The 23945-nt window shown below is 47.1% G+C and overlaps 1 protein-coding gene across 1 annotated transcript in view; it reads right to left on the bottom strand.

Annotated features, from left to right (window-relative positions):
• si:ch211-137a8.4 (high mobility group nucleosome-binding domain-containing protein 5) overlaps positions 1-16205 on the bottom strand; it is a 52802-nt gene extending 36597 nt beyond the window's left edge. Inside the window, exon 1 of the mRNA XM_054742321.2 lies at positions 16053-16205. The gene's annotated coding sequence lies outside the window, so the exon portion shown is untranslated. The remainder of the gene's footprint in view (positions 1-16052) is intronic.
• Positions 16206-23945: the final 7740 nt, after the last annotated feature.

The following is a 23945-nucleotide window of genomic DNA, read 5'->3' as shown; positions in this document are numbered from 1 at the left end:
TATGTTAAAGCTCCTGTTGTGTCTGATGGTTCTATTAGATATGTTCTGATCTGCTGGAGCTCTGGTGATCCAGTTTTCCTCATCAGAAGGAAATTATTTTTCTCGTCTTTGCAGACGGTTTCCTCTGCAGGTATTTTTTTCAGCCGTGTGCCCTCGTTATCATGCAGACCTATATTTTCAAAATAAAATTCCCTAATTATCTGTGCTACCGTAGAGGGGGTGGGGGGCTGAAAAGCTTGGTTTATGCTTGACGCGTCTGCGAGGTCCGCACGGCTCCGCGCCGAAAAATTGCGTCATTCTAACAACCACGCCCCTCCACCGCACCTCCGCACGATCCAAACTTTCCGCACCGCGCACCTAGGAAATTTTCTAACCACGGAAACGGTCGGACACGGAAAAAATGGCGGACTGGCAAGAACCAGTATGGCAGAGGTTCGTAAATACAGACATTTGTATGATCCAGCTCTCAGAGATCACCGTGATCAACATGTTGTTAATAATTCTTGGAGAGAAATAGCTCGCACTGTCGGAAAAGGCGAGGACGCTGTTAAAAATGCTGGAATGCCATGTTGTAAACAGTAATTTCTACTTCTACTATGGTGTAGTGTTGGATGCATGCCGTAGAGCTCCATGCTGCCCCCTACAGTTTGGGAGAATATTGCCTCACCGCAGAGACGAGCCGCATGAACCATAAACGCTGCAAGTTGTGAAGCGCGTTCCATCCGCGAGCCGCATCACCAAGCGGAAAGTAAATGCGTCAAGCATAAACCAAGCTTTAGGGTCTGTTTATTCTTAACTCCTGGATCATGGATCCTTGTTCAACAGCAGGAAAACTAAGAAGTTTTAAGGATTTTTCTTTTTTTCTAGACACTGAGGGATCGGGGGTAAGCGGGGTTGTGTGGTGGCGTCAGCTGTAGGCCAGATGATGCTTGCGCTGCCCCAGAAAGCAACACCAGATTGGAGCAGGCGGAGAGAGACTAGGGGTCTTATCACACTTCTGTTCTCGGTTAGCTGTCCGGGGCTGGAAGCTAGGAGTGGGAACTGGTCGTCTGGTTGGGTTCGGAGGTGGTGTGTCGCTTTGCTCAGCGTTGGGCGGGGTACATGCTCATCATTACCCCAGCAGAACGGGGCTAGCTCTGGTGTCCGGTAATGCTTGTGCCCTCTGTGCAGCAGTACCGGGACCAGTCAGTAGGGTGTGTATGGGGAGCATGAGTGGGTGGATGACGTACATTCTTGTAAATCTTTAGGTCGTATGTGTGAGCATGAGGGAGGGAGTATGTGGCTGTGTTTGTGTGCGAGTGTATGTCAGGTAGTTTCTTGGACTCCTTCTCTCTCCTCCTCTGGGACATATTTTGGTGCTATAAATACCTCCAGCTACCCTGCCCCTGCCACTTTTTCTGCCGGTGGGTGGTGCCTCGGTCTGCCTGCGTGTCCACAGCTCCCGTGTCGGCGGCTCCCAGTGGCTGCCTGGTGGGATCTGGATCCCTGGGCTCTGTCAGGTCCCCGGTGGGGTGGTCGCCCTTCGGTCCTGGGCTGCTGTGTTCCAAGCTTGACCAGCTCGGGGCTGGGCGATTGCAGGTGGGCCTGGGGGCTCGCCATTGTTATCTCCCAGGGCTCTGGCGGCTGCTGGTTGCGACCTCCTGGGCAGTCCTCTGCGCCTCTAGGGAGGGTTTTGTGGCTTTTTTGGCGGCTGTCTCCCTGGGGCTCCTGCGCTCCGGGGAGATCCTTGGATCTCTAGGGATTGGAACCCCTCCCTCTTTCACACGTCTTTGGGGGGCAGGTCTGTGGCCCCTCACACTCACTATTGGGCACTCCTATAGAGAGACCTTACATATACAAGCGCGTGTACGCACACAGGTGCTCACATGGTGATCTCACAAGGATGGACCTGTGTGGTGGCTGTGGTTGGCACTAAATGCATCATGAATTATTACTTTTTGTTTCTCAGCAAAAGTTGGTACTTTTATCTACCCTCTTGTTGTTGGCGCAGTGATATTTTGGTCTTTTTTTCTCTCTCTCTCTTTCTGCAGGTCTAGAAGCAGATTCTTGTTCATCATTTATTGTTTATTTTTGTGAACCCCCTCCCCTACCTCTTCCTTCTCCCTCCCCCTTTCTCTCACACTTCTGTCTCTGTGTCCGTTGGTATTTTTAACAACCAAAAATATTTCTAAAAAGGTTTTGGTGTCCGGCGTTGCATTACAGCAGAAGCTATTATAGCAGAAACTATTACCCTCCGCCTGTGAGAGCAAACTTGGAAAAAATAAGTTTTTAGGACTTTTAGAGACCACCTGTAATGCTACAACACGCACACACGAATACACACATGCACACAAGTACACACACACACACACACACATACATGCATGCACACAGGCACACACACATATACGCACCACACACACACACACACACACACACATACATGCATGCACACAGGCACACACACATATACGCACCACACACACACACACACACACACACATACATGCATGCACACAGGCACACACACACACACACACACACACACACACACACACACACACACACACACACACACACACACACACACACACACACACACACACACACACACACTTTATACTTCATTCTTTGATTAAATCAATAAAAATCGATATTTTAGATTTTTTATTTAGAATTTTGAAGAACCATTTCTGCAGCAGAACCTTTAGGTGTCTGTTCTAGATGACTGAATGAGGTTAAATGTGAAGTTAAAACTGACCTCAGTGAATTTTTGAGTCAGACCGGTCTGAGTGTTCAGCTTCATGTTTCAGCATCAAAGTCTTCACAAAAGAGAAAAGCATGCGGAGGTGTTTCTAAAGACATGAAGAAGAAAAAAATCTGTTTCCAGGACAGTGAAACCAACAACCTGACCCCAAAGAGTGGTTCAGGTCCAAAAGACGCCTAAAACCAATGACAAGGGTGGGACTGCGGGAACGCCGCCGAAGCGTCCAGGGTCACTGCAACCCTCCAACCCTCAATGCTCCTCCCCCTATCCACACTGAGGTGACATGTGCTGCTTATTGTGGCTGCAGGAACCGAAGTGGGGATAGTCCCAACCCACCACCCCACCTAGTGGACACTTGTGTTGTCTGAAGTCTGTTACATGTCTGTCTGAGGTGTTTTTTTGCATAGCAAACCTGCCCTCCTGGTGGAGGGTAACTCTGAAGTGCCTTTTTTCCCTCCACCTGAACCAATCCTCATGTAACCCTCTGATCTCTATTAAGGTAGCGCGACTCAGGGTTGCGAATGACCACAGTCACCAATTCTTGTCATGTGTCTTGCCCATGTATGTCTGATCTCTGAATTGTGTGTACTGAAACTCTAATTTCCCTCTGGGATTAATAACGTATCTTTGATTGATTTTATTGATTGAAGAGTTCAGAGTTCACATCTGCAGGCGGGACTTCAGAAAGGAGGCGGGACTTTAAGTCAAAGGAGGACGTCCTCAAACTCTGGTTACAGAAAATTCAAAACGGCTGCTGCTGTAAAAAGGATGTCAAAAACAGCGGGTGGAAATGTTCCTCCTCCTTCTCATAAGCACTTACCCACAACTTGCAGGAAGAACATTTATGGATACAAACCGGGATGAATTTCAGATTAAAACACGACAACATTTGGTCTAAGATCAAGGAACTCTAGTGGCTTAATCTGAATTTAAGACACCAAACAATGAACTGACTCGTAGATTAATATTTGTCTGACCTCCTATAGATGATAAATTCAGTTTAGTTGCTTTTAGGTTCTGAAGCTCCAGGTGAGCTTTCACAGGTGTTGGAAATGCGTTCATGTGTGGTAAAACCCGAGCTGCAGCCACTATCGCAGCACCATCCATAAAACAGAAGCCTGTACCCATTTGTGTTCTCATCCATCAGAACCAGGAGCGATGAAAACTCTCAACGACTGCAGAGTCATCTGAAGTGGAACTCGATGCTAATTAAACACTTTCTCTCTGCACTTAAAGGCTCCACCTTAATGTCTGCTGGACTTTTCAATCTAAAGAAAAAGAGATTCACAGTTTAAACTTCCTGCTACTTCATCAAGAAGCAAATTCGTTTTGGTTTTATCACCACAAACCTGCACAACGTGTAAAACAGCAACACAAAGTTCATTTTCAAGTTAAAAAAAGGTGGAATGATTGTTTGAAAGCTGCAGTTTTGCTGAATGTGGTTTCTCACAACTCCCATCCACCTATAACCCGTTTCCTACTGGGCAAAGACCATTTAGGCCAGCTGGGGACTCAAAACGAAAGACATGAAACTTGTTTTGTGTGTGCGCCCCACGGATTAAAAACTAAATGATTCACTGAGATTCCTACTTTATGATCTGTGAGGCGCATCATGTCTTCCCAATCAAATTGCAACAACTGTGCTAAATTTCTTGTTGCATTTTACTTACAAAGTGTGTTAATTACGTCTCCATTTGATCTCAAGTTAGTCTCTAATTCCTCCCAAAGTTGTCTCAGCTGAGGACCCTGGAGCTAAACAGTAGAAACACATCTAAAAAAAACATCTGGTGATGGGAATCAACCCAACGGTTCAGCAGGTTTCAGTCAACAAAACACCTTCACTTCCAGCAGAACGAACCCTCTGACCTCTGACCTCACTGAGCTCCAAAAATCAGGAGAAAGGCAGATTTCCCAGCAGGGAGTAATAATGTTTGAAATGACACAACACTTGATGCAGGCCTGTTAATTCCATCAGGATCAAGAGAAGCTACAAGCAACACGTGAAGACAAATCCCAGAAGCCCAGAGACACCAATCGTCAAAACATCCAACAGAACCAAATAAACCAAATGCAGGTCCTTCACCAAAATGTTTTATTGGATCACAGGGTTCAGGAAAACCAACACATACTCACACCTGAACTGGGCGATGAAGCGTTTGTTTCCGTCGCGCGTCGGGAGGTGACGCGCTGTGGCAGAGCGCCGTTTTCCGACAGCCGCGGTAAAATGGAGATTTCACCAAATTCTGACCTTTACCCTCTTGCTATTTAACCTTCCCCTCTCCCCCATCCTAACGTTAACCATCTTTCACATGCAAAACTTTGTTTCTAGTTGTAACGTCCCTCTCCAAAACACTTAACGGGAACTTTAGATTGAGCAACAGGGTTAGGGTAATGGTGGCGGTGAGGGGAAGGGTTAGAGGTTAAATGTCGGTGAAATGTGCGTTTAGGGCTTAAATCACAAGTTTAAAATGCAGTGGCCACAGTTTAACCCACAGGAGACCGGGCTGGTGTTAGCATTGGAGAGACTAGCCATTAGCGTGCCTAGACTGGCCCCTAGCTGGATTTCCTACCCCCTTGACGGATCATTAGCATGGATAGGCTGGCGTTAGCATCGGAGAGGCTAGCCATTAGCGTGCCTAGGCTGGCCACTAGCTGACTAGTGACTCTCCAAGACATGCTAATGGCTAGCCTCTCCGATGCTAATGCCAGCCGATTCCATGCTTAAGGTTCGTCAAGGGGGTAGGAAATCCAGCTAGTGGCATGCCTAGGCACACTAATGGCTAGCCTCTCCGATGCTAACGCTAGCCTATCCATGCTAATAGACAGTAGAGGGAGTGTTTGAACCAGTCAATGACCAGCCGAGGGCTGCTAGTCCCTAGCGTATCTAGTAGTAACGCCGGTAAAGGTGCTATTTCTCAGTAAGCAGCTCCAGCCTCTCAGTTACCGGCGCCAGCTTATTATTAATCAGGTCAGTAGTTTGCTTCGGAATTTATATTACCTCCTGCTGCTGGGCAGTAGTCTTAATTTTGGCCCCCATACCGCGCCATAAATTTCTACTGTTCTGGAAATACAATCATGAGCCACACATAGTCCCTCTAAGGTGCCCAAGTGGCCCACGATCCAATCATTGAACACCCCTGATTTCAGATCACTTTGATAAAACTGAATAATTATTAAGGTTTTGGGTGAATTAATGTCTCTAAACAGAGTATTTTCAGTCAGATTTAGGGAAATAGTTTGCTTGAATCCTTTCCAACTTTTATGACCCGAACCTTCAGCTCTTTTCTTCTCCACCAGTTGCTCGTCCGTCCCTGTCCCACTGTGGACAAAAAGCCCCAGTTTAAAGGAGCATTCTCCTTGTTTCTGCAGCCTGTCCATGGTGGCATCATTAGAAGAGCCCATTATGGCCTCACAGACTAAATGCCTTGTTTCTGTCCACCATGGGAGCTTCTATAGAGTCTCTTCATCAACAGAGGCCCCTTCATCACTCTGCCCTCCTCCTCCTCACTCTCTCCTCCCTCAGACACAGACAAGCCTTTATCTGCCCATCATGTGCACTCTCTCTCTCTCTCTCTCTCTCTCTCTCTCTCTCTCTCTCTCTCTCTCTCTCTCTCTCTCTCTCTCTCTCTCTCTCTCTCTCTCTCTCTCTCTCTCTCTCTCTCTCTCTCTCTCTCTCTCTCTCTCTCTCTCTCTCTCTCTCTCTCTCTCTCTCTCTCTCTCTCTCTCTCTCTCTCTCTCTCTCTCTCTCTCTCTCTCTCTCTCTCTCTCCTCCCTCCCTCCCTCCCTCCCTCTCTCCTGAAGCCTGACCCTGTTTTCCTCCGTGAACAGGCGTGCCGGTTGGGATTTGAAGAGGAGCAGTGGGAAAAGGCCGTTTCAGAAAGCCAGCCGAATATTTTATCTACGGCTAACAGTCTGTGTAGCTTAATACTGATTTGATGTTATCTCTTAAGTCTTTCCTGTAGAGTTTTTATTTTTTCTATTTAAATTTTGATCAAATAATCTGCTAGTATCTGCGTCTGAACTCCAGCGTGAAAGTCACGAGGTCCCTCACAGCCGAAATCAGCTGTTTTTAATCACCATTTATTTTATGAAATGTCAGGTAAAAACAGATTTTTGTTGGAACAACATAAAATAAAGATAAGAAGTAGGTTTGAGAACTGTTTCATGTCAGAAACAGAAGTAGGACATGCTAATGATTCATTTATAGACAGAATTTCTAGGCGCAGCCGTGGTGTGGAGTGTGTCGAGTTTGGTGGCGGGAGAATCTCGTCTCTGCTTTTGCGGATGATGTGGTCCTCCTAGCTTCATCCAGCTCTGACCTTCAGCTCTTGCTGGGTAGGTTCGCGGCTGAGTGTGAAGCGGCTGGGATGAGGATCAGCACCTCCAAATCTGAGACCGTGATTCTCAACCGGGAAATGGTGGCTTGCCAACTCCGGGTCGGGAGAGAGGTCCGACCTCAAGTGGAGGAGTTTAAGTATCTCGGGGTCTTGTTCATGAGTGAGGGTAGGAGGGATCGGGAGATCGACGGGCAGATTGGTTCGGCGTCTGCAGTGATGCGGACGCTGAGCCGATCTGTCGTGGTGAAGAGGGAGCTGAGCCAGAAAGCCAGGCTCTCGATTTACCGGTCGATCTACGTCCCAATCCTCACCTATGGTCATGAGCTTTGGGTAATGACCGAAAGAACGAGATCGCGGATACAAGCGGCCGAAATGAGTTTCCTCCGTAGGGTGGCCGGGCTCAGCCTTAGAGATAGGGTGAGGAGCTCGGACATTCGGGAGGGACTCGGAGTAGAGCCGCTGCTCCTCCGGATCGAAAGGAGTCAGTTGAGGTGGTTAGGGCATCTGGTCAGGATGCCTCCTGGACGCCTCCCTGGGGAGGTGTTTGGGGCATGTCCTGCCGGCAGGAGGCCCCCGGGTCGACCCAGGACACGTTGGAGAGGTTACATCTCCAATCTGGTCCGGGAACGCCTTGGGGTCCTGCCGGAGGAGCTGGTGGAGAAGGCCGGGGAGAGGACGGTCTGGAGCTCCCTAGTTGGGATGCTGCCCCCGCGACCCGGACCCGGATAAACGGAGGAAGACGACGACGGCATCAGCCTAACAAGGGTGGTTCAAAGCTGAGATGAGAGTCAGCTTCTCCACGTTTCAGGTCATGGTCCCTGTCACGGCTGCCAGCCTGAAGAGGGAAAAAGCAGCCAGGATCACCCAGCTCTGGTGACTGGCCGGACACCGCCCCTCCTCCTCCTCCTCCCTTCCAGGCTGCTGAGGAGCACAGCTGAGCTGAATCCATCTGATGACCAACACCTGGGATAAAAGAGCTGTGCCTTCAGCAGTCTGGGGGACAGCAGTGCAGGGGCTCTGCTGTCCTCCATGATTCGTTTGGTTTTAACCCCTTCGTTTGTTCGTTCGTGCCTTCGTTTTGATGAGTTTAACTTTTAAAGTTTAAACTCTTGAGTGATCCTGTGGGATCTCGTGTTCGTGTGTTTTAAAGGTTAACTTTGTTTGTAGAAATATGATTGACTTCGTTTTTAAACACCTTCGTTTTAACCAGGTGTCTTAATAGTTGATCGTTCGTCTTTTAATGTTAACCTTTTTGAGTTTGTGTGTGTTGCATTATCTTTATAATGCTCCTCGTCTGTTTTGCTCGTTTTTAGAACCTTTTTATAACAATAAAACCCTTTTAATATCCACTGTCCAGTTCTTATGTTATCCCCATCCTTCACATTTTACCATCTCATGTCGGGGACGTAACAGTCCCAGACGGGATTATGGTGGAATTCTCCCTCTGGGTTGGGAGTGAGACTCCGCCTCCAGCGGAGGAGTTGTAGGAGCACAGTAATGAGGGCAGTGCTCTGATCTGTCCAGGTGAAGATGGATTCACGATTGGTTTGTTTACACTCCAGCCTTTACCCGTGATCACACGACCTGGATCAGGACTGACAAGATCCTTCGTCCAAGAAGCTGAGATGAACCTCCTATGTAGGGTGATCGGGTTCAGTCCCAGAGGAGCTCAGGGCAGCTCCTCCTCATCGACAGGAGTCAGCCGAGGTGGCTTTGGTTATGGGGCCTCCTGGTTGCCTCCCTGTTCAGACACAGAACCAGAACTCACTAGAGGATGTTCTCTGTGGAGAAGTAGGTTTGGGTTTTCCTTTAGAGAAGCTCAAACAGCAGTATTTAATAAAAGTGAATAAAAACTCCCATTGTGGCATGATGGCACCAGCGCGTGCAGCTTGCCGTCTGTTGGGCATATCCCTCTTTCCAGTGATCTCTGTTTTATTTCTTTTTACTTGTCGACATGATGTTTCTGCTATTCTAAGGTATGGTTGTTGAGCTCTCTCAGGTATTGGACACTCTTGTGAGCCCCTCTGGAAGTGTAGATCTGTTGATGATTCCTCTCACCACCATTCACCGATAGTCCTGCTCTCCTGCATTGAACACCTGTCACTGCCGTGCAGACGAGGAACCCAAAGAGCCGGGGGAAAAGAGGTGGAGTGCTGGTGCAAATCAAGTCCACTTTGAACTCAGTGAGGGGGATTCTTCGCTCTCCTGTGTGTTAGATTTTACCTAATGTCCCTGAAATGACACGTCAGGCTCACCTGTAAAGCTTGGTTTATGCTTGACGCATTCACTTTCCGCTTGGCGATGCGGCTCGCGGATGGAACGCTCTTCACAACTTGCAGCGTTTATGGTTCATGCGGCTCGTCTCTGCGGTGAGCCAATATTCTCCCAAACTGTAGGGGGCAGCATGGAGCTCTACGGCATGCATCCAACACTACACCATAGTAGAAGTAGAAATTACTGTTTACAACATGGCATTCCAGCATTTTTAACAGCGTCCTCGTCTTTTCCGACAGTGCGAGCTATTTCTCTCCAAGAATTATTAACAACATGTTGATCACGGTGACCTCTGAGAGCTGAATCATACAAATGTCTGTATTTACCAACCTCTGCCATACTAGTTCTTACCAGTCCGCCATGTTTTTCTGCGTCCGTCCGTCCGCGTGGTTAGAAAATTTCCGAGGTGCGCGTTGTGGAAATTCTGGGCGGTGCGGAGGCGCGGTGGAGGGGCGTGGTTGTTAAAATGACGCAAAATGACGCAACTTTTCCGCGCGGAGCCGTGCGAACCTCGCGGACGCGTCAAGCATAAACCAACCTTTAGTGGCTGTCCCGCCTGTTCGCCGGACCTGAAGGCTCCTCCGAGGCGCAGCGCAGGCCAATCTGTCGCCCTCGAGTTATGTCTCTTTAACCGATAAAGGTGGGGCTGTTCGCTCGGGCCTCATTAACTGCTGATCGTTGGCCAACAAGAATTTTATTTTGAACTATTACTTTTCTTCCCGCGAGCTGGATTTTATGTACCTGACAGAGACCTGGACCCGGGAAGGTGAAGTCAGCCCCTTCTCTGAGCTTCTTCTCTGGACTGGGGCTTCATCAGCTCTCCGTGGACTGCAGGGAAAGGTGGAGGTGTTGCTCTGGTGTTCTTAGCCGAGTATCGGGCTGCTGTTAAGGCCGCTAAGACTCAGCTTGTGTCTAAGCTTGTGTCTGATAAGCCTGATAAGCCTCAGGTTCGTTTGAGCTCTTTGAATTCTCTCCCGAATGCGAGTGATTCCTCTGATCTCTCTGCTTCACTTTGTGAAATGTTTTTAAACTTTTTTTATCAGTAAAGTGAGTTCTCTCAGGTCATCTCCCTCTGGTCCCATTAGTGATCTTGCCCTGCACCCACTTTCTCTTGCTGTTTTTGACCAGTCTGAGCCAGTCTCTCTCACCCAGGCATCAGAAATAATCAGGAATCTGAAACCTTCTTTTTGCTTTGACCCGAGTTTCCACCCAGGCTGCTCAAGGAGGTCTTTAGCGCTGTCAGTCTGAATGTTGTTAATCTGATGAACAACCTCTCTTTCTGTGGGTTGTGTCACAGCTGCTTTAAACACGCTGTGGTCCAACCTCTCCTTAAATCAAGCCAATGTGAGCTATTGTTCTGTCAGACTTTAGGCCCATTTCTAAGTCGCCTTTTCTTTCGGCGGTGTACCTCAAACTTCAGGATCATCTCCAAGTTCATAGAATCACTGGACATTTTCAGTCTGGTGTAAAAATGGCCCAAACCGCACTTAGCATGTTAGATGATCTGCTTTTAACGGCAGACTCTGCTGTTTCAATTCTGTTTGATGTGGCTGCTGTATTCGACACTGTTGACCACAAGACTTGTTTGTCAAGGTTGGAGAACTCTGTTGGTATTAAGGGCTGACTATAACCTGGTTTCAGTCTTATTTTTTCTGACAGAATATTTTATGTCTGAAATCTGAAGCCCCCTTGAGCTTCGGGGTTCCTCGGGGCTTCTTCTTGGGAAGGGGTGCGGCCTGTGGGCCGCCGATTGAGGACCACTAGACCGTGGCAACCCGGATGCGAAAGCCCAGATGTGAACACGCAGCTCAGTGGCCTAGTGGTAAAGTGTTTGCCCTGAGACTGGGAGATCAGGGTTCGATTCCTGGTTGGGTCATACCAAAGACTTTGAAAAATTGGGACCCAATGCTTCCCTGCTTGACAGTCAGCATTTAAGGGTTGGATTGGGGGAGTTAGAATGCCGAGTGGTTCCCGAGCGCAGCCGTGTCTGCAGCTCACCGCTCCCCCAGGGGATCAGGGGCGTGTCCAGGGAGTGGCCTGGGGTAGCACATGCCACCGTTAGAATCTGATTGGCCACCCCACTAAGTTCCAGTTTAAATTGACTTTACGTTGTCGACAAAACTCTTGGGTTGTAAACTCCAAAAATAGTGTGCGGTTGCATGCACCTTTCACCTTGTTTTCTAGCCCAGGCATGTAGTATTACTATTATTTAATATTTTTTCATATTCACATACATAGTATTTAGAGTCCCACTCAACTCCAGTTGGTGGCAGTCATGCAACAAGAAGTGACTTGCTAACCACCACAAAAGTAGAAGATGAAGAGGGGAAAAAATGGTGATTGTGCAATGAGAAACTCAAAAATTCACTAGAAAGTAAATAAATAAATAAGCATAACCATTGGTGCCACCCATGAATAAACAAGTGCCCCACATGGGCCACCCCATTTTAAAAGTCCTGGACACGGCTCTGCGGGGGATGGGTCAAATGCAGAGAACAAATGTCGCACACACATCAGTGTGTGTGTGATGACACCTGATGGGACCTTAACTTTAACTTACTGGGGCTCGACCGTGCTGACCCTATTAGATGTTCCCAGGATTCGCCGTGTGACCCGGGCGGGGAGACGGCGCTTTTTCAGCTGTTGCTCCAGAACTGTGCAACAATCTCCCTTCAACTGTTAGAATGGCTGCAGCCGTGGATTTTTACGTCTCTTTGAACGACGCATCTATTAAGCTGGTTTTTATTCCTGAATGAGCAGAGTTCTTCGGGATGTTTTATCACTGGCATTTGCCTTTTGTGGTTATTTATCTTTTATTATTGAAGTTATGCTTTTTAATGCCTTTGGTTTTGTATGTAAAGCACTTTGGTCCCTCCGTGCGTGTAAAAGGGCTTCGTAAATAAAGCTTGATTGATTGATTGAAATATCAGATGAATTATTAATTCCTGTTAATCTTCTGTAGACTCTTCTGTGATTCAGAATCCAGCAGAGACACACGGATGAGTCCGGTCGGTTTGAAGCCTCGTCGCATTGCATAAATTCGGACTGCTCTCCCGGTCCGGAACCTTTCAGGCCGCCACAGGTCTCATCCGTTTTCCCTACAGCGTGAAAATCAACTGGAGCAGCATAATCCATCACAGAGTACATCACAAGGCCTCTGCTCCCTGCCAGAACTACTTTACTGCTGTGTGGTGATGCATTAGAGCTGTTAACAATCAATTTTTATTTACTACAGCGCGCTAACGCATGTGTGATTAAAACAAAAACGGCACCATTATGTAAGACAACTGTCTGTTCAGAGAAAGAATCTCAGAAATGAGTCCGATTGAGTTTAAACTGGAGTGCAGCGCGGGGTCAAGAGTTCACGTGCACACTCACATGCAAACTCTGACAAAGCTGTAGTATAAAACTGCCCTCATGATCCACATGTGATGAGATAAGGAAACAGTTTTCCTCTTGTGCTCTGTCAGCTAACACCACATTCCCATCCAGAAACAAATTCCTTGGAATTTTGTTTAACAAACGAACACGTGGCCGGTTCATCCCTCTGTCTTTTAGACCTTTTCTCTTCCTTCATTTCCCCCTTTTTCCTTGTTTTTTCTGTCCTTCACCTCCTCATCACTTATTTCCCATAATGCTCCTCTTTAAAGCCTCCTCCTCATCTTCCTTTTATTGTTTTAACATCTTCATCTGGATCCACCTACAGATTTCCGTTCTCCTGATTCGTTTCATCTCCGGTTCTTAGTTTTGCTCATTAATGCGGCCATTAGGGCCGACTGGGATTCAGCGTTCAGACGCAGATTAAAGAGGAAACTTTTAACATGATCAAGTCAACAATCAAAACTACATCTTGTTATAAAACATTAAATTATTTCGTTTAAAGTTAAATATAACATTTGGAAATTTTATAAGATATTTAAAATAGTGGAACCAAGAAATTTTCTCAGTCTGTGGTCAACTGATCTGACAAGCAAATTATTAGTTGGGGTTTTGTCCTCTGGTTCTTGAAGGCATCTTGGCCAGGCAGCAATGGAAAGTCTGACATGTGGGTGAATTCCTTAAACGCCACACCGTTTCTCTGTTAAGATTTTCATTCACTTTTATTTTTTACGAGCTAAATTTATGTTAAACATCAAATTTAGGATTGTTTTATTTATTTATTTATTTTGTTTCGTTTCTGAAGATCTGGCTGTCTGTCCTCCACTTGTTGTGTTGTCAGATACCAGCGGTTTGTTTTCTGTTTTTCTGTGGGGAGTTTTACTGCCCACTGTCGCTACATGCTTGCTTAGTATAAGGATGGCTGTGAAGTCTCTGTCGCAGTTTGTCAGTAACTTCATGCAGTCTGCTGGGTTTTCTCATCTGAACTAAATAATCTGAATTGAACTGAAATTGTTGGTTTTATGTCAACTCAGTTAAAGAAACAGACTTGTATTACTGAGCTTAAAGAAACTGTTCAGATCTGGCTCATCCCTTGAGTTAGGCCTTACTGGACTATGACTTTGGTGGATAGTTGGACTTGTTGGATGCTTAAATGTGAGAAAACACACAAACATTTACTTTGAATTTCACTGACTTATTTTTATGGAACTTTATATAAAAAATTTGGCCATGTTTAAAATTTATCCTCGTTATATTTACAGCTTTGATTTACTTTAAACATCTGATTGTCTTTGCTTTCTTTCTACTCAGAGACATAATTGGTTTCCTTTTTTTGAACAATTTCAACAATCCAGTGGCATCAGAGCAAAACCCTGAGACTCGGGGACCAGGAACTGGAGATAATGTGAAAACTCTCCGGTGAATCTGGTCAAAGTTCAGTTCGATGCTTGAGTTTAGGAGGTGGAAGTGTTCCACAAGGAGAATTATTCTGCCTGAATGATTCAGAGGTCAGTGGAGAGAATGTTCCTCATAAAACAGAGAAATAAAAAAAATTCTGATACAAGTCTTCATGCTGGAATGGGAAAAAGGAAGAGTCGAGAACTGGATCAGAAGTTCTGGAGATGTTTGTATTCTGACAAGTTATTTTTTACTTAATTTTTAAAAAGGTATTTATTTTTTACGTTAACATTTTTTGTAGTTTATTCTTCCTCCTTTTATTTCCGTACATTTATTTTTTTATTTACATCAAAGCTCTGTAGTTATGAGCGCGCTGCAGAAATGGAGCACAAGTCTTTTTAATAAGAGGGAGGCGCGCTCCCGGTTCCTGGGGCAGGAGGAGGATGCGAGTCAGCCGACGCGCGCGTGCCCGAGACAGCAGGTGCTCGAGCTCCACTTGAAGAAAAAAAGCCACTAATTTGCATTGCTAATGACCCCCCCCCCCCCCCCCGACCCCCCAAATGCCTCCTCCCCTCCATCTTGGGGGTTAAAAAAAACTAATATGGCGACGGTTCAATCAGAGGATTTTTTAAAATTTATTTCCTAACATTTTTTTTTATTTACTAAAAAAGAAAACAAAAGAGTCAGTAAAGCAGAACAGGGCATAACAACCCCTGAAACTAACAATGAAGCGATGACGGAACCTGCTGCTGACTCTCTTGAAGGAACTGATTCATCACATTTGGACCCAGACGGCACATGGTCCCGCCAAACAGCTGATCCAGAACCAGGCTGGTGTCGAGTTCGGAACCAACACAATCACTCACAGAGGGAAATAAACGAAGCACCAAATTAACAACACACACACGCGCGCGCGCACACACACACACACACACACACACACACACACACACACACACCTTCAGAAGAACAATAAAAACAACGTGAACAACCCGAAACTGGGGTCCCGCGCGCTGACCTCTTTTTCTTTCACGCGCATGGCAGACTGTGATTCAGTTTTTCGCCATGTGTGTGCGTTTGTACACGCGCTTTATAATAAAGAGATGGCACAGCTACCCCCCCCCCCCCACACACACACACACACACACACATTACCCTGCAACCCTTTCTTGTTTTCCTCATTTTTGCGCGCGCATCGCGCAAACTTCCTCGCCATATTTATTTTATTTTATTTTATGTTGTCTTCATTGTTGCTGTTCGGGTGCGTAAACAACTTCACGCGCCTCGGGATTTTGCTGTTGTTTTCCAGATGGCACGCGCGCACGAACAGATGACAGACACACACGTCAGAACCAGATCTAACCGTCGCGACAGACGCGCAACAACGGAGATCTGGAGCGGTTCCTGTAGGAACATCAGGGAACCTTCAGAAAAACATCCCGGAGCTTCAATCAGACCCACGTGACTCATTCATGGCGGTTTAATCGCCTCTGTTTCTCCACATCATGAAGAAACGCCGCGCACAAACGCTCACGGACCCAGGCCAACCAGCGTGCCAAATTGTTAACCAAATGGACATTTTTCTGTGAACTGGACCTCTAGAACCAGTCGGAACCACCTGATTCAGGTTCTCATTGTCTCCTCCACCACTCTGCGTTCTGCAGCCGCCGCGCACAACCGAGACCCCCAGCCGCGACAGACGCCAGACCTCTGGTCCGCGTCAGCCTACTTCTCCTTCCTGCACCTCCACCGGATCAACCGGTAACGGACAATCAGCCGCCAGAAAATATCTGTTAGGCGCGCGACCTGTAGCCTCCAGCAAATACAACAGATGCTTTCAGACACAAAGAGCCACAGGGCGTGAAGATGGACAGAAGGAAGATGAGAGGAGGAAAAAGGGAATAAAAGAATAAACCAACCTTCTCTTGGTGCGTAAATCCGTTTCCAGGCGCGCGGAGCGGACGGTAATAAGCTTGTTGTGTTGGACGGAAAAAGACGCTGCCAGGGCTAAATCCTACCAGCCCCCCCGCACCCCCACCCCTCTCTCTCTCTCTTTCTCTCTCTCTCTGGTCTCAGCACACGTCTCTCTCACTCCATCTCACTCCCGCGCGTGCGCGTCTCCCTATCTCTCTTAGCCAATTGTGTGGCACCGAATTGGCGCGAGGGGTCGCACAGCGGGATGCCCCCATACACACATATGCATCCGTGCACGCGCACAGGACGCCCTTCACCTCCCTTCGCTGCCATATGGTTGCCCCTAGCAACCACTAAGGACACCACCCTCCCCTGCCAGAGTGTCACCCTGCATAAGGAAAATGAGGGTGTTGTAGAGTAAATTGTTCTCGGGTTAATTTCTGCACCACCGGTAAAAACGTCGGCTGACGTTCGTGCAAACTGCGCGTGACATTAAGGTGCGAGAAGCCCCAAACTCCCCGGTGCTTTGTTCAGTCCAGACTGGGAGGGGGTGGGGTGGGGTGCAGAACAATGGGGGCAAAACACCTAACGGGAGTGTGTGTGTGTGTGTGTGTGTGTGTGTGTGTGTGTGTGTGTGTGTGTGTGTTTGGGGAGGGGGGTCTTCTTCACTCAGCTGGAACTAGAAGGCCTCAGTGTAAAAGGGACCTCCAGTTCTAGACGCGGCAGAATGTTGAACAAATTCAGAATTATAACCCCAGCCTGCTGCAGCTACCGAAGTGCTCTTGGGCATCATCACACTGCCAGAGCAAACAGACAGTCAGAAACTGAATGTTTAACGTGCATCACATTTGCATGAATGTGATGCAACAGATTTGCATCTGGAGTCTGGAGCTCCTGGACATCTGATTTCCTGCTGGACAACCCGGCAGGAGTCCAGACAGACGAGAACAAAGCATCTTTCAAGGTAAAAAGAAAACAAAACTCATGAAACAAGATCAAATCAAATAAAACAGATTAATTCCTAAACGTCTGTGCCAATATCCTCAGCTCTTGGTGCAGGATCGCCACAAAGCGACTCGTAGAGATCAGTGAAGGGGGAATGTGGGAGGGCCTGGGGGTTATAAATGGTTTAAACATGGCCTGTATTCGATATAGTGCCTTCTAGGGTTCCACAACCCCCCCCCCCCCCCCCCCCCAAGATGCTTTACATCACAACCTGTAAAGCCGGGCGTACACTGTGTGACTTTTTCACTTTTTTGAGCCGATTTTCCACTCGTGCGAGAATCCACGAGATCGGGGCGAGTTTTGCGCTGAGCGTCGTGTAGTGTACAGGGGGTTACGAGCGGCGATTAACACCACGTGACCAGCTACCCATCAGCAATCGTGAGCTCGGACGGACTTCTGGCGTGTTTGATATTTTGCTCGTCCCTCGTGAGGGTATCGCACTGTTGAAGAGGCGCTGCGACCCAAAAAGTACCAGAACCGTTCACGGCGCATGCGCAATCCTGCATCAAGGCCGCTCGCCCGCTTTTTCCCCAATAACACACGTTGTTCATTTTTATTTCTACACGTTTTTTTACTCACAAAGATTGTCAAGAAAGCGTGTTTGTCGTGTTCGTGTCAAACTAAACTGATCACTAAACACAGATTTACTTTCTTTATTTCGTTTTCCTCATCCAACCCCCATAAATCCCTGTGTGTCCTCCTGCAGCACTCCCGAAGGACAACAGGCAAAACAAGACAAAAAAGTCTGACGTGTAAAAACTGCTATTTTTAGCATATTTTTAGGGCCGACGTGTTGCTACCAGACGTACAGTGTGAGCACATGACTCGTGAGATCTGCCCTGCGAGGAAGTCGTACAGTTTGAGCTGAAGCTGAGTGCTACGAGTGAAAAAGTCGCACAGTGTCCGCCCGGCTTAAGTCACCCCACCCTGGTGGCGAGGATCTACAATGTAGCCACAGCTGCACTGCAGGGCAGGTTAAGTGTCTTGCCCAAGGACACAACAACTGCAACAGATGGGGCTCGAACCTGCAACCTTCCGATTACGTGGCAGGCATAACTCCTCTGCCACTGTCCCACCTTTAATGCTGTGAGTCATTTTATTTTAATGAACCAAACGTTGTCTGGTATCATCCAAACCTCTGGTTCTGCAGCTGCAACAAGATTCTAGTCTGATTCTGATCGGTTTTTGTTCTGAAATGGAGAAAACTTCCCACCAGCTGATTGCTGCAAACCTTTTTGTTGTTTTCTGTTACAAAATTGTGCAAACAAGCCACAAAAATAGCAGGTTAGAGTTTCTTTGATCAAACAGACAATCTGCATTCCAGCCCGAACACACCCAAACAAACAAAACAGAGAACTGGACTTTAAATCAGAGATTTATCAGCCTTTTAACATAAAATGTAAACAAATCTGAAAGGGGCGGCATTCAAATGAGCAGCAACATTCGCTGACTCGTCCTCACTAAAGACACAATAATAAAGAAATTATTGTCTTTTTAGTCAAATATCACAAAATAATTTGTTATAAAACAAAACAACTGCAGTTCAAAGACTTTATTTCAATTTCAGAATAAGGCCTGAAGCTCCGCCAATGCTCGACACGTGGATTAGTTTGGCGTTTGAAGGCAGCAGCATGTCTCACCTGAAACACACCTGAAGGTGGTGACACATCAGTCGTCATAAGCTGCTTGATTATGACGATAAATCAACATGGCAATCAGAAGCCTCATCGTCTCCTGCTCCTCTGGATTCTCCCCTCTCCCATTTCTCCTCTGCTCCTGGAGGAAAAAAACATCCAGAGACAATATTCCAAAGAAGAAAAATGGGACATAAAGACACAAACGTGTTTGTCAGGAAATTCCCAAATAATGAAGAAGGAAATTGATTATTATGTTTGAGGTATTGTTTGAGTGTGTATCAGCTACTGTTGCGGAGCCATTGAGCAAAGCACTAAAGACCAGCAACCCCTCCCCATGAGAGGCTTTACAGGTGTCCATAGTTACTGTTTCTGGTCCCAAAGAGAGCTGAAAAACAAACCAGGCCCTTCGGTTTCTCCGCTTGGTGTGTGTGTGTGTGTGTGTGTGTGTGTGTGTGTGTGTGTGTGTGTGTGTGTGTGTGTGTGTGTGTGTGTGTGTGTGTGTGTGTGTGTGTGTGTGTGTGTGCGTGCGTGAACAGCCAAGAGGAAGAGCCTGCAGCTGTAATTCAGCCGGCCGAGTGCTGAGTCAGACTAGTTTCTGGTCCCCATCACCAGCAGACGCTCCATATGCTCGCCTAATGACCCTCTGAGACCTACCTACACACACAATCAGCCAGCTCTCCTCCACTCCAGAGGACAATCCATTCACTTACAGTTATTTCCTGGAGACTCAGATGCGTTTCACACCGTGAAAGCGCACCTGCCATGATTCGATTCAGTAAGAGGTGAGAGGGAAGGGGGACGACAAGAGTCCTGGACAAATCCAGTTTACGCCTGCTGCTGGGATACAAGGTGGCAGAAACTTTCACAAATCAGTGGGGTGTAGGGCGTCAGAGTGTTAAGGTGCACTGTTGGTTCTTTTTTAAAACAGAAAAAGTTTCTTTTGTACCTTGCTGCTGGCAGTTTCGTTCCCGGCTGCGAACTTCCTCAGAGTTGACGCTGCGAACGAAACTGTCAGCAGCAAGGTAAATTAAAGCTGCAGGCAGCGTCGTTCGGCCCTCGCAGCGAAGCTGCTCGCCCTCCTTCCGCACCCCCTCCACTCCATCCCCAACGCTTTCCCAATCCATCGCCCTGCAACCGGTGGCGCACGAGCGCCCAACTGCGATCACTGTCAGCTGTCACCTCAGTCTGACTCAAACTTTCCTCCTAGCCTGCCAACAGTCCCCACTAAAAATGTTTTACATTAGCAAAATATTCCAGCTTCGAAAGAAACTCTAATGTAATTGGAACAAAATGGCCGACTTCTTGTGGGATATGGAGCATGGCTCCATGAGACTTCTTCGTAGGCCCAGGCACTCTACATAAGTGTGCAAAATTTCACAATCCTCAGTTAAAGCATGACTTGGGGCTGAGAATTTTAATGGCTGTAGGGGGCGCTATTTCAGAAAAAAGGCCACGCCCAACAGCTTATGACATCTATTGATATTGGGGGTCAGACTAGGATCACTCACCAGAAATCTTTTGGTAACATCATGACAACTGAGGAAATGAGAAGCAAACGTATTTCCATGGCGTGATGGCAAATTTCGCCATGCTCCCAGGGCCCTGCCCTTTTTTGAAACCTGCCAGTACTAGACACCAAGTGACTCCAACTTTTGTATTGCTATTTGGCAGAGATTGCTGCTGAATAAATGAAAGGAGTCCAATAGGGAGCTCTGAAATTATAAGCATGGTGCGGTAACAGGTCATTGTTTGAGACTTAGCTACGCCCACAACGTTAGACTTTCGGAAAATCCGTAGGCTCAGTTTTTCCTGCTTGGTCTTAAAAGTTTCAAGCAGATGTATGAAGGCGATGGGGTAAAGGGCGCTTGGGGATTGACGTACCTTTGAAGTTTCCCACAAACACAAAATGGCGTACTTGGACCAAGATGGCTGACTTCCCGTGGATGGAGCATGGCTCCAAGAGTTTTTTGTAGGTCCTAAGACATTTCATAAGTTTTCCAAGGTTTCACAATCCTCAGTCAAAGCATGACTTAGGGCTGACATTTTTCATTGGACCTAGGGGGCGCTAGTGAAGAAACTAAGCCACGCCCACCAGATTTTTAGGGTAATATTTATTGTGGTTTGAATTTGTATCAGTCAACTGAATTGTTGGACAGATAGCATCAGAATTGAGGAAATGAGAGGCAAATGTAATTCTATGGCATGATGTCAAAAATCGCCATGCCCCCAAAGCCTTGCCCTTTTTTGAAACCTGCCAGTACTGGACACCAAGTGACCCCAACATGTCTACTGCTATTTACCAGATTCATGTTAATTAGGTTAAAAGAGTCAATTTGGGAGCATTGATAGAAAAGCATGGAGTGGTGACAGGTCAAAGTTTGATGCCTAGCCACGCCCACACCATTAGACTTTTGGAAAATCCGTAGGTTCAGTTTTTCCCGCTTGGTCTTAAGAGTTTTCAGCAGAAGTATGAAGGTGATGGGGGCAAAGGGTGCTTGGGGATTGACGTACCTTTGAAGTGTGCAAAAAAAAAAAAAAAAAAAAAAACCACAAAATGGCGTACTTCGACCAAAGTGGCCGACTTCCTGTGGAATATTGAGCATGCCTTCAAGAGAGTTTTTTGTAGGTCCTGAGACACTACATAAGTGTACAAAATTTTATAATCCTCAGTCAAAGCATGGCTTGGGGCTGGCACTTTTAATGGTGGTAGGGGGCGCTATTTCTAAAAATTGGCCACGCCTACCAGTTTTTGATTTCAGGTTTTATTGTGGATCATCCTAGGATCACCCATCAGAAATTTTGTGGCGATAGCTTTAGAATTGACTAAATGAGAGGCAATCGTATGGCCATGGCGTTACGCTTGACGTAGTCGCGCCATCACAGCCGCGCTGTCTTTTGAAAGCTCCCGTAAATTGAGGCCCAGCAACCCCCACTTGTCTTCAGTTTTCTGCTACAAGTTTGTGGTGAGTATACGAAATGGCGAATTTTGGGAAATTTCCCAGTAAAACTTGACCTTTTTAGTCCTGAGGGGGCGGGGCTTGTGTGACATCATCAATCGACCATTCATTTTTCTTCAGGGGCCGATGAGAAATGTCCACAAAAATTGTTTTTAACTGTATTTCTTTCCTTTATGAAATTATAGCCATTTGAATTTTTTTGGCGAGTGCTCAAACTTCAAGGCCTGGCCCCGCCCCTTCAGTATTTACAAAAAGTCAGTTTTATTTTCTCATTTAAATTGTCCATCCCTTCTGATCGATCACACTCTATTTTTGAGACGATCGTGCGAAAAATGACCAAACTGTTCAACCAAATACAGACCCTACAAACGACCAAAACGAGGTCAAAATCGGTACTTCAGCCCAAAATGGCCAACTTCCTGTTTGATGTTGACCATGGGTGCAAGAGACTTTTCTGTGCGTATTGTTGAGTTCTACAAGCGTACCAAATTTCATCACTCTACTATAAAAAAGGTCAAAGCGGAGGGGCATTTTTAATTTTCAAGGAGGCGCGGTCGAGCTACTTTTTAACAACCTTCACATCGCCAGGTTCCAGACGGATTCCAGATGGGTTCCAGATACGTTCCAGACTGGTTCCAGACGGATTCCAGATGGGTTCCAGACACGTTCCAGACAGGCTCTAGAAGAGTTCCAGACGGGTTCCAGACAGGCTCTAGAAGAGTTCCAGATGGGTTCCAAAGAGGATCCAGACGGGTTCCAGACAGGTTCCAGACAGGATCCAGATGGGTTCCAAAGAGGATCCAGACGGGTTCCAGACTGATTCCAGACGGATTCCAGATGGGTTCCAGACACGTTCCAGACAGGCTCTAGAAGAGTTCCAGACGGGTTCCAGACAGGCTCTAGAAGAGTTCCAGATGGGTTCCAAAGAGGATCCAGACGGGTTCCAGACAGGTTCCAGACAGGATCCAGATGGGTTCCAAAGAGGATCCAGACGGGTTCCAGACAGGATCCAGATGGGTTCCAAAGAGGATCCAGACAGGTTCCAGACGGGTTCCAGACTGGTGCCAGACGGGTTCCAGACAGGTTCCAGACAGGCTATAGAAGAGTTCCAGATAGGTTCCAAAGAGGATCCAGGCAGGTTCCAGACGGGTTCCAGACTGGTTCCAGACGGGTTCCAGACAGGTTCCAGACAGGCTCTAGAAGAGTTTCAGATGGGTTCCAAAGAGGATCCAGATGGGTTCCAGACAGGTTCCAGACAGGATCCAGATGGGTTCCAGACAGGTTCCAGACAGGATCCAGATGGGTTCCAAAGAGGATCCAGACAGGTTCCAGATGGGTTCCAGACTGGTTCCAGATGGGTTCCAGACAGGTTCCAGACAGGCTCTAGAAGAGTTTCAGATGGGTTCCAAAGAGGATCCAGATGGGTTCCAGACAGGTTCCAGACAGGATCCAGATGGGTTCCAAAGAGGATCCAGATGGGTTCCAGACAGGTTCCAGATAGGATCCAGATGGGTTCCAAAGAGGATCCAGATGGGTTCCAGACAGGTTCCAGACTCATTCCAGACGGGTTCCAGACTGGTTACAGACGGGTTACAGCCTCAAGGACCCGGCCTTGCTAGACCGGCGAGGACCCGTACTCATAAGCATCCTGCCTGTGGATTCGGACACACCCATTGTCTGTCCGCTGTTCAGGAATGCCTTGGGATTCCCCAGAAGAGCTGGCCCAAGAGGCTGGAGAGAGGGAAGTCTGGGCCTCTCTGCTACTCCTGCCCTCGCAACCCGACTCTGGATAAGTGGAAGAGAATGGATGGATGGGCTCCAGCGGCACGACACTGAGACTCATCTGAAGATATTGAGAAACTTTCTAATTGTTCTGAGACTTTTTGGAAACTCCCTCCTGACAAATCAGGGTTCTGAGTTCGTCTCCAACATTCTCAGCCCAGTGGTTAGAGTTTGTCTCATTAAAAACCGTCAGAATTCTGCTACAGCCGAAACACGGTAACTCCAAACCTGCTGCAGTAATCCCAAATGGTTTCCTTCCAGTTTACAGAAAGAAAATAAATATTTGATGTGTCTACTAGCAAAAACAGACGGGTGTAGTCTCCTTTTCCCCAAAACACCGGATCTCAGATAACGATTCTGGAAGCATTTTGTTCTTATTTAAGCCCGGGTCTTCATGCTCAGACAGTTTAGTGCCTCCAACAAGCTGAGTGAATCAATGAAGTGCTTAGGTAGGAAAGTAAATAAGGTGAGACTTAAATTGAAACCTACTGAGGAGATACACAGTCTGGCAGTACAT

The sequence above is a fragment of the Nothobranchius furzeri genome, chromosome 13 (genome assembly GCF_043380555.1).
Source record: "Nothobranchius furzeri strain GRZ-AD chromosome 13, NfurGRZ-RIMD1, whole genome shotgun sequence".
Classification (NCBI taxonomy): Eukaryota; Metazoa; Chordata; class Actinopteri; order Cyprinodontiformes; family Nothobranchiidae; genus Nothobranchius; species Nothobranchius furzeri.
Note: the sequence above shows the minus strand (reverse complement) of the source record. Positions and strands in the feature narration are given on the sequence as shown.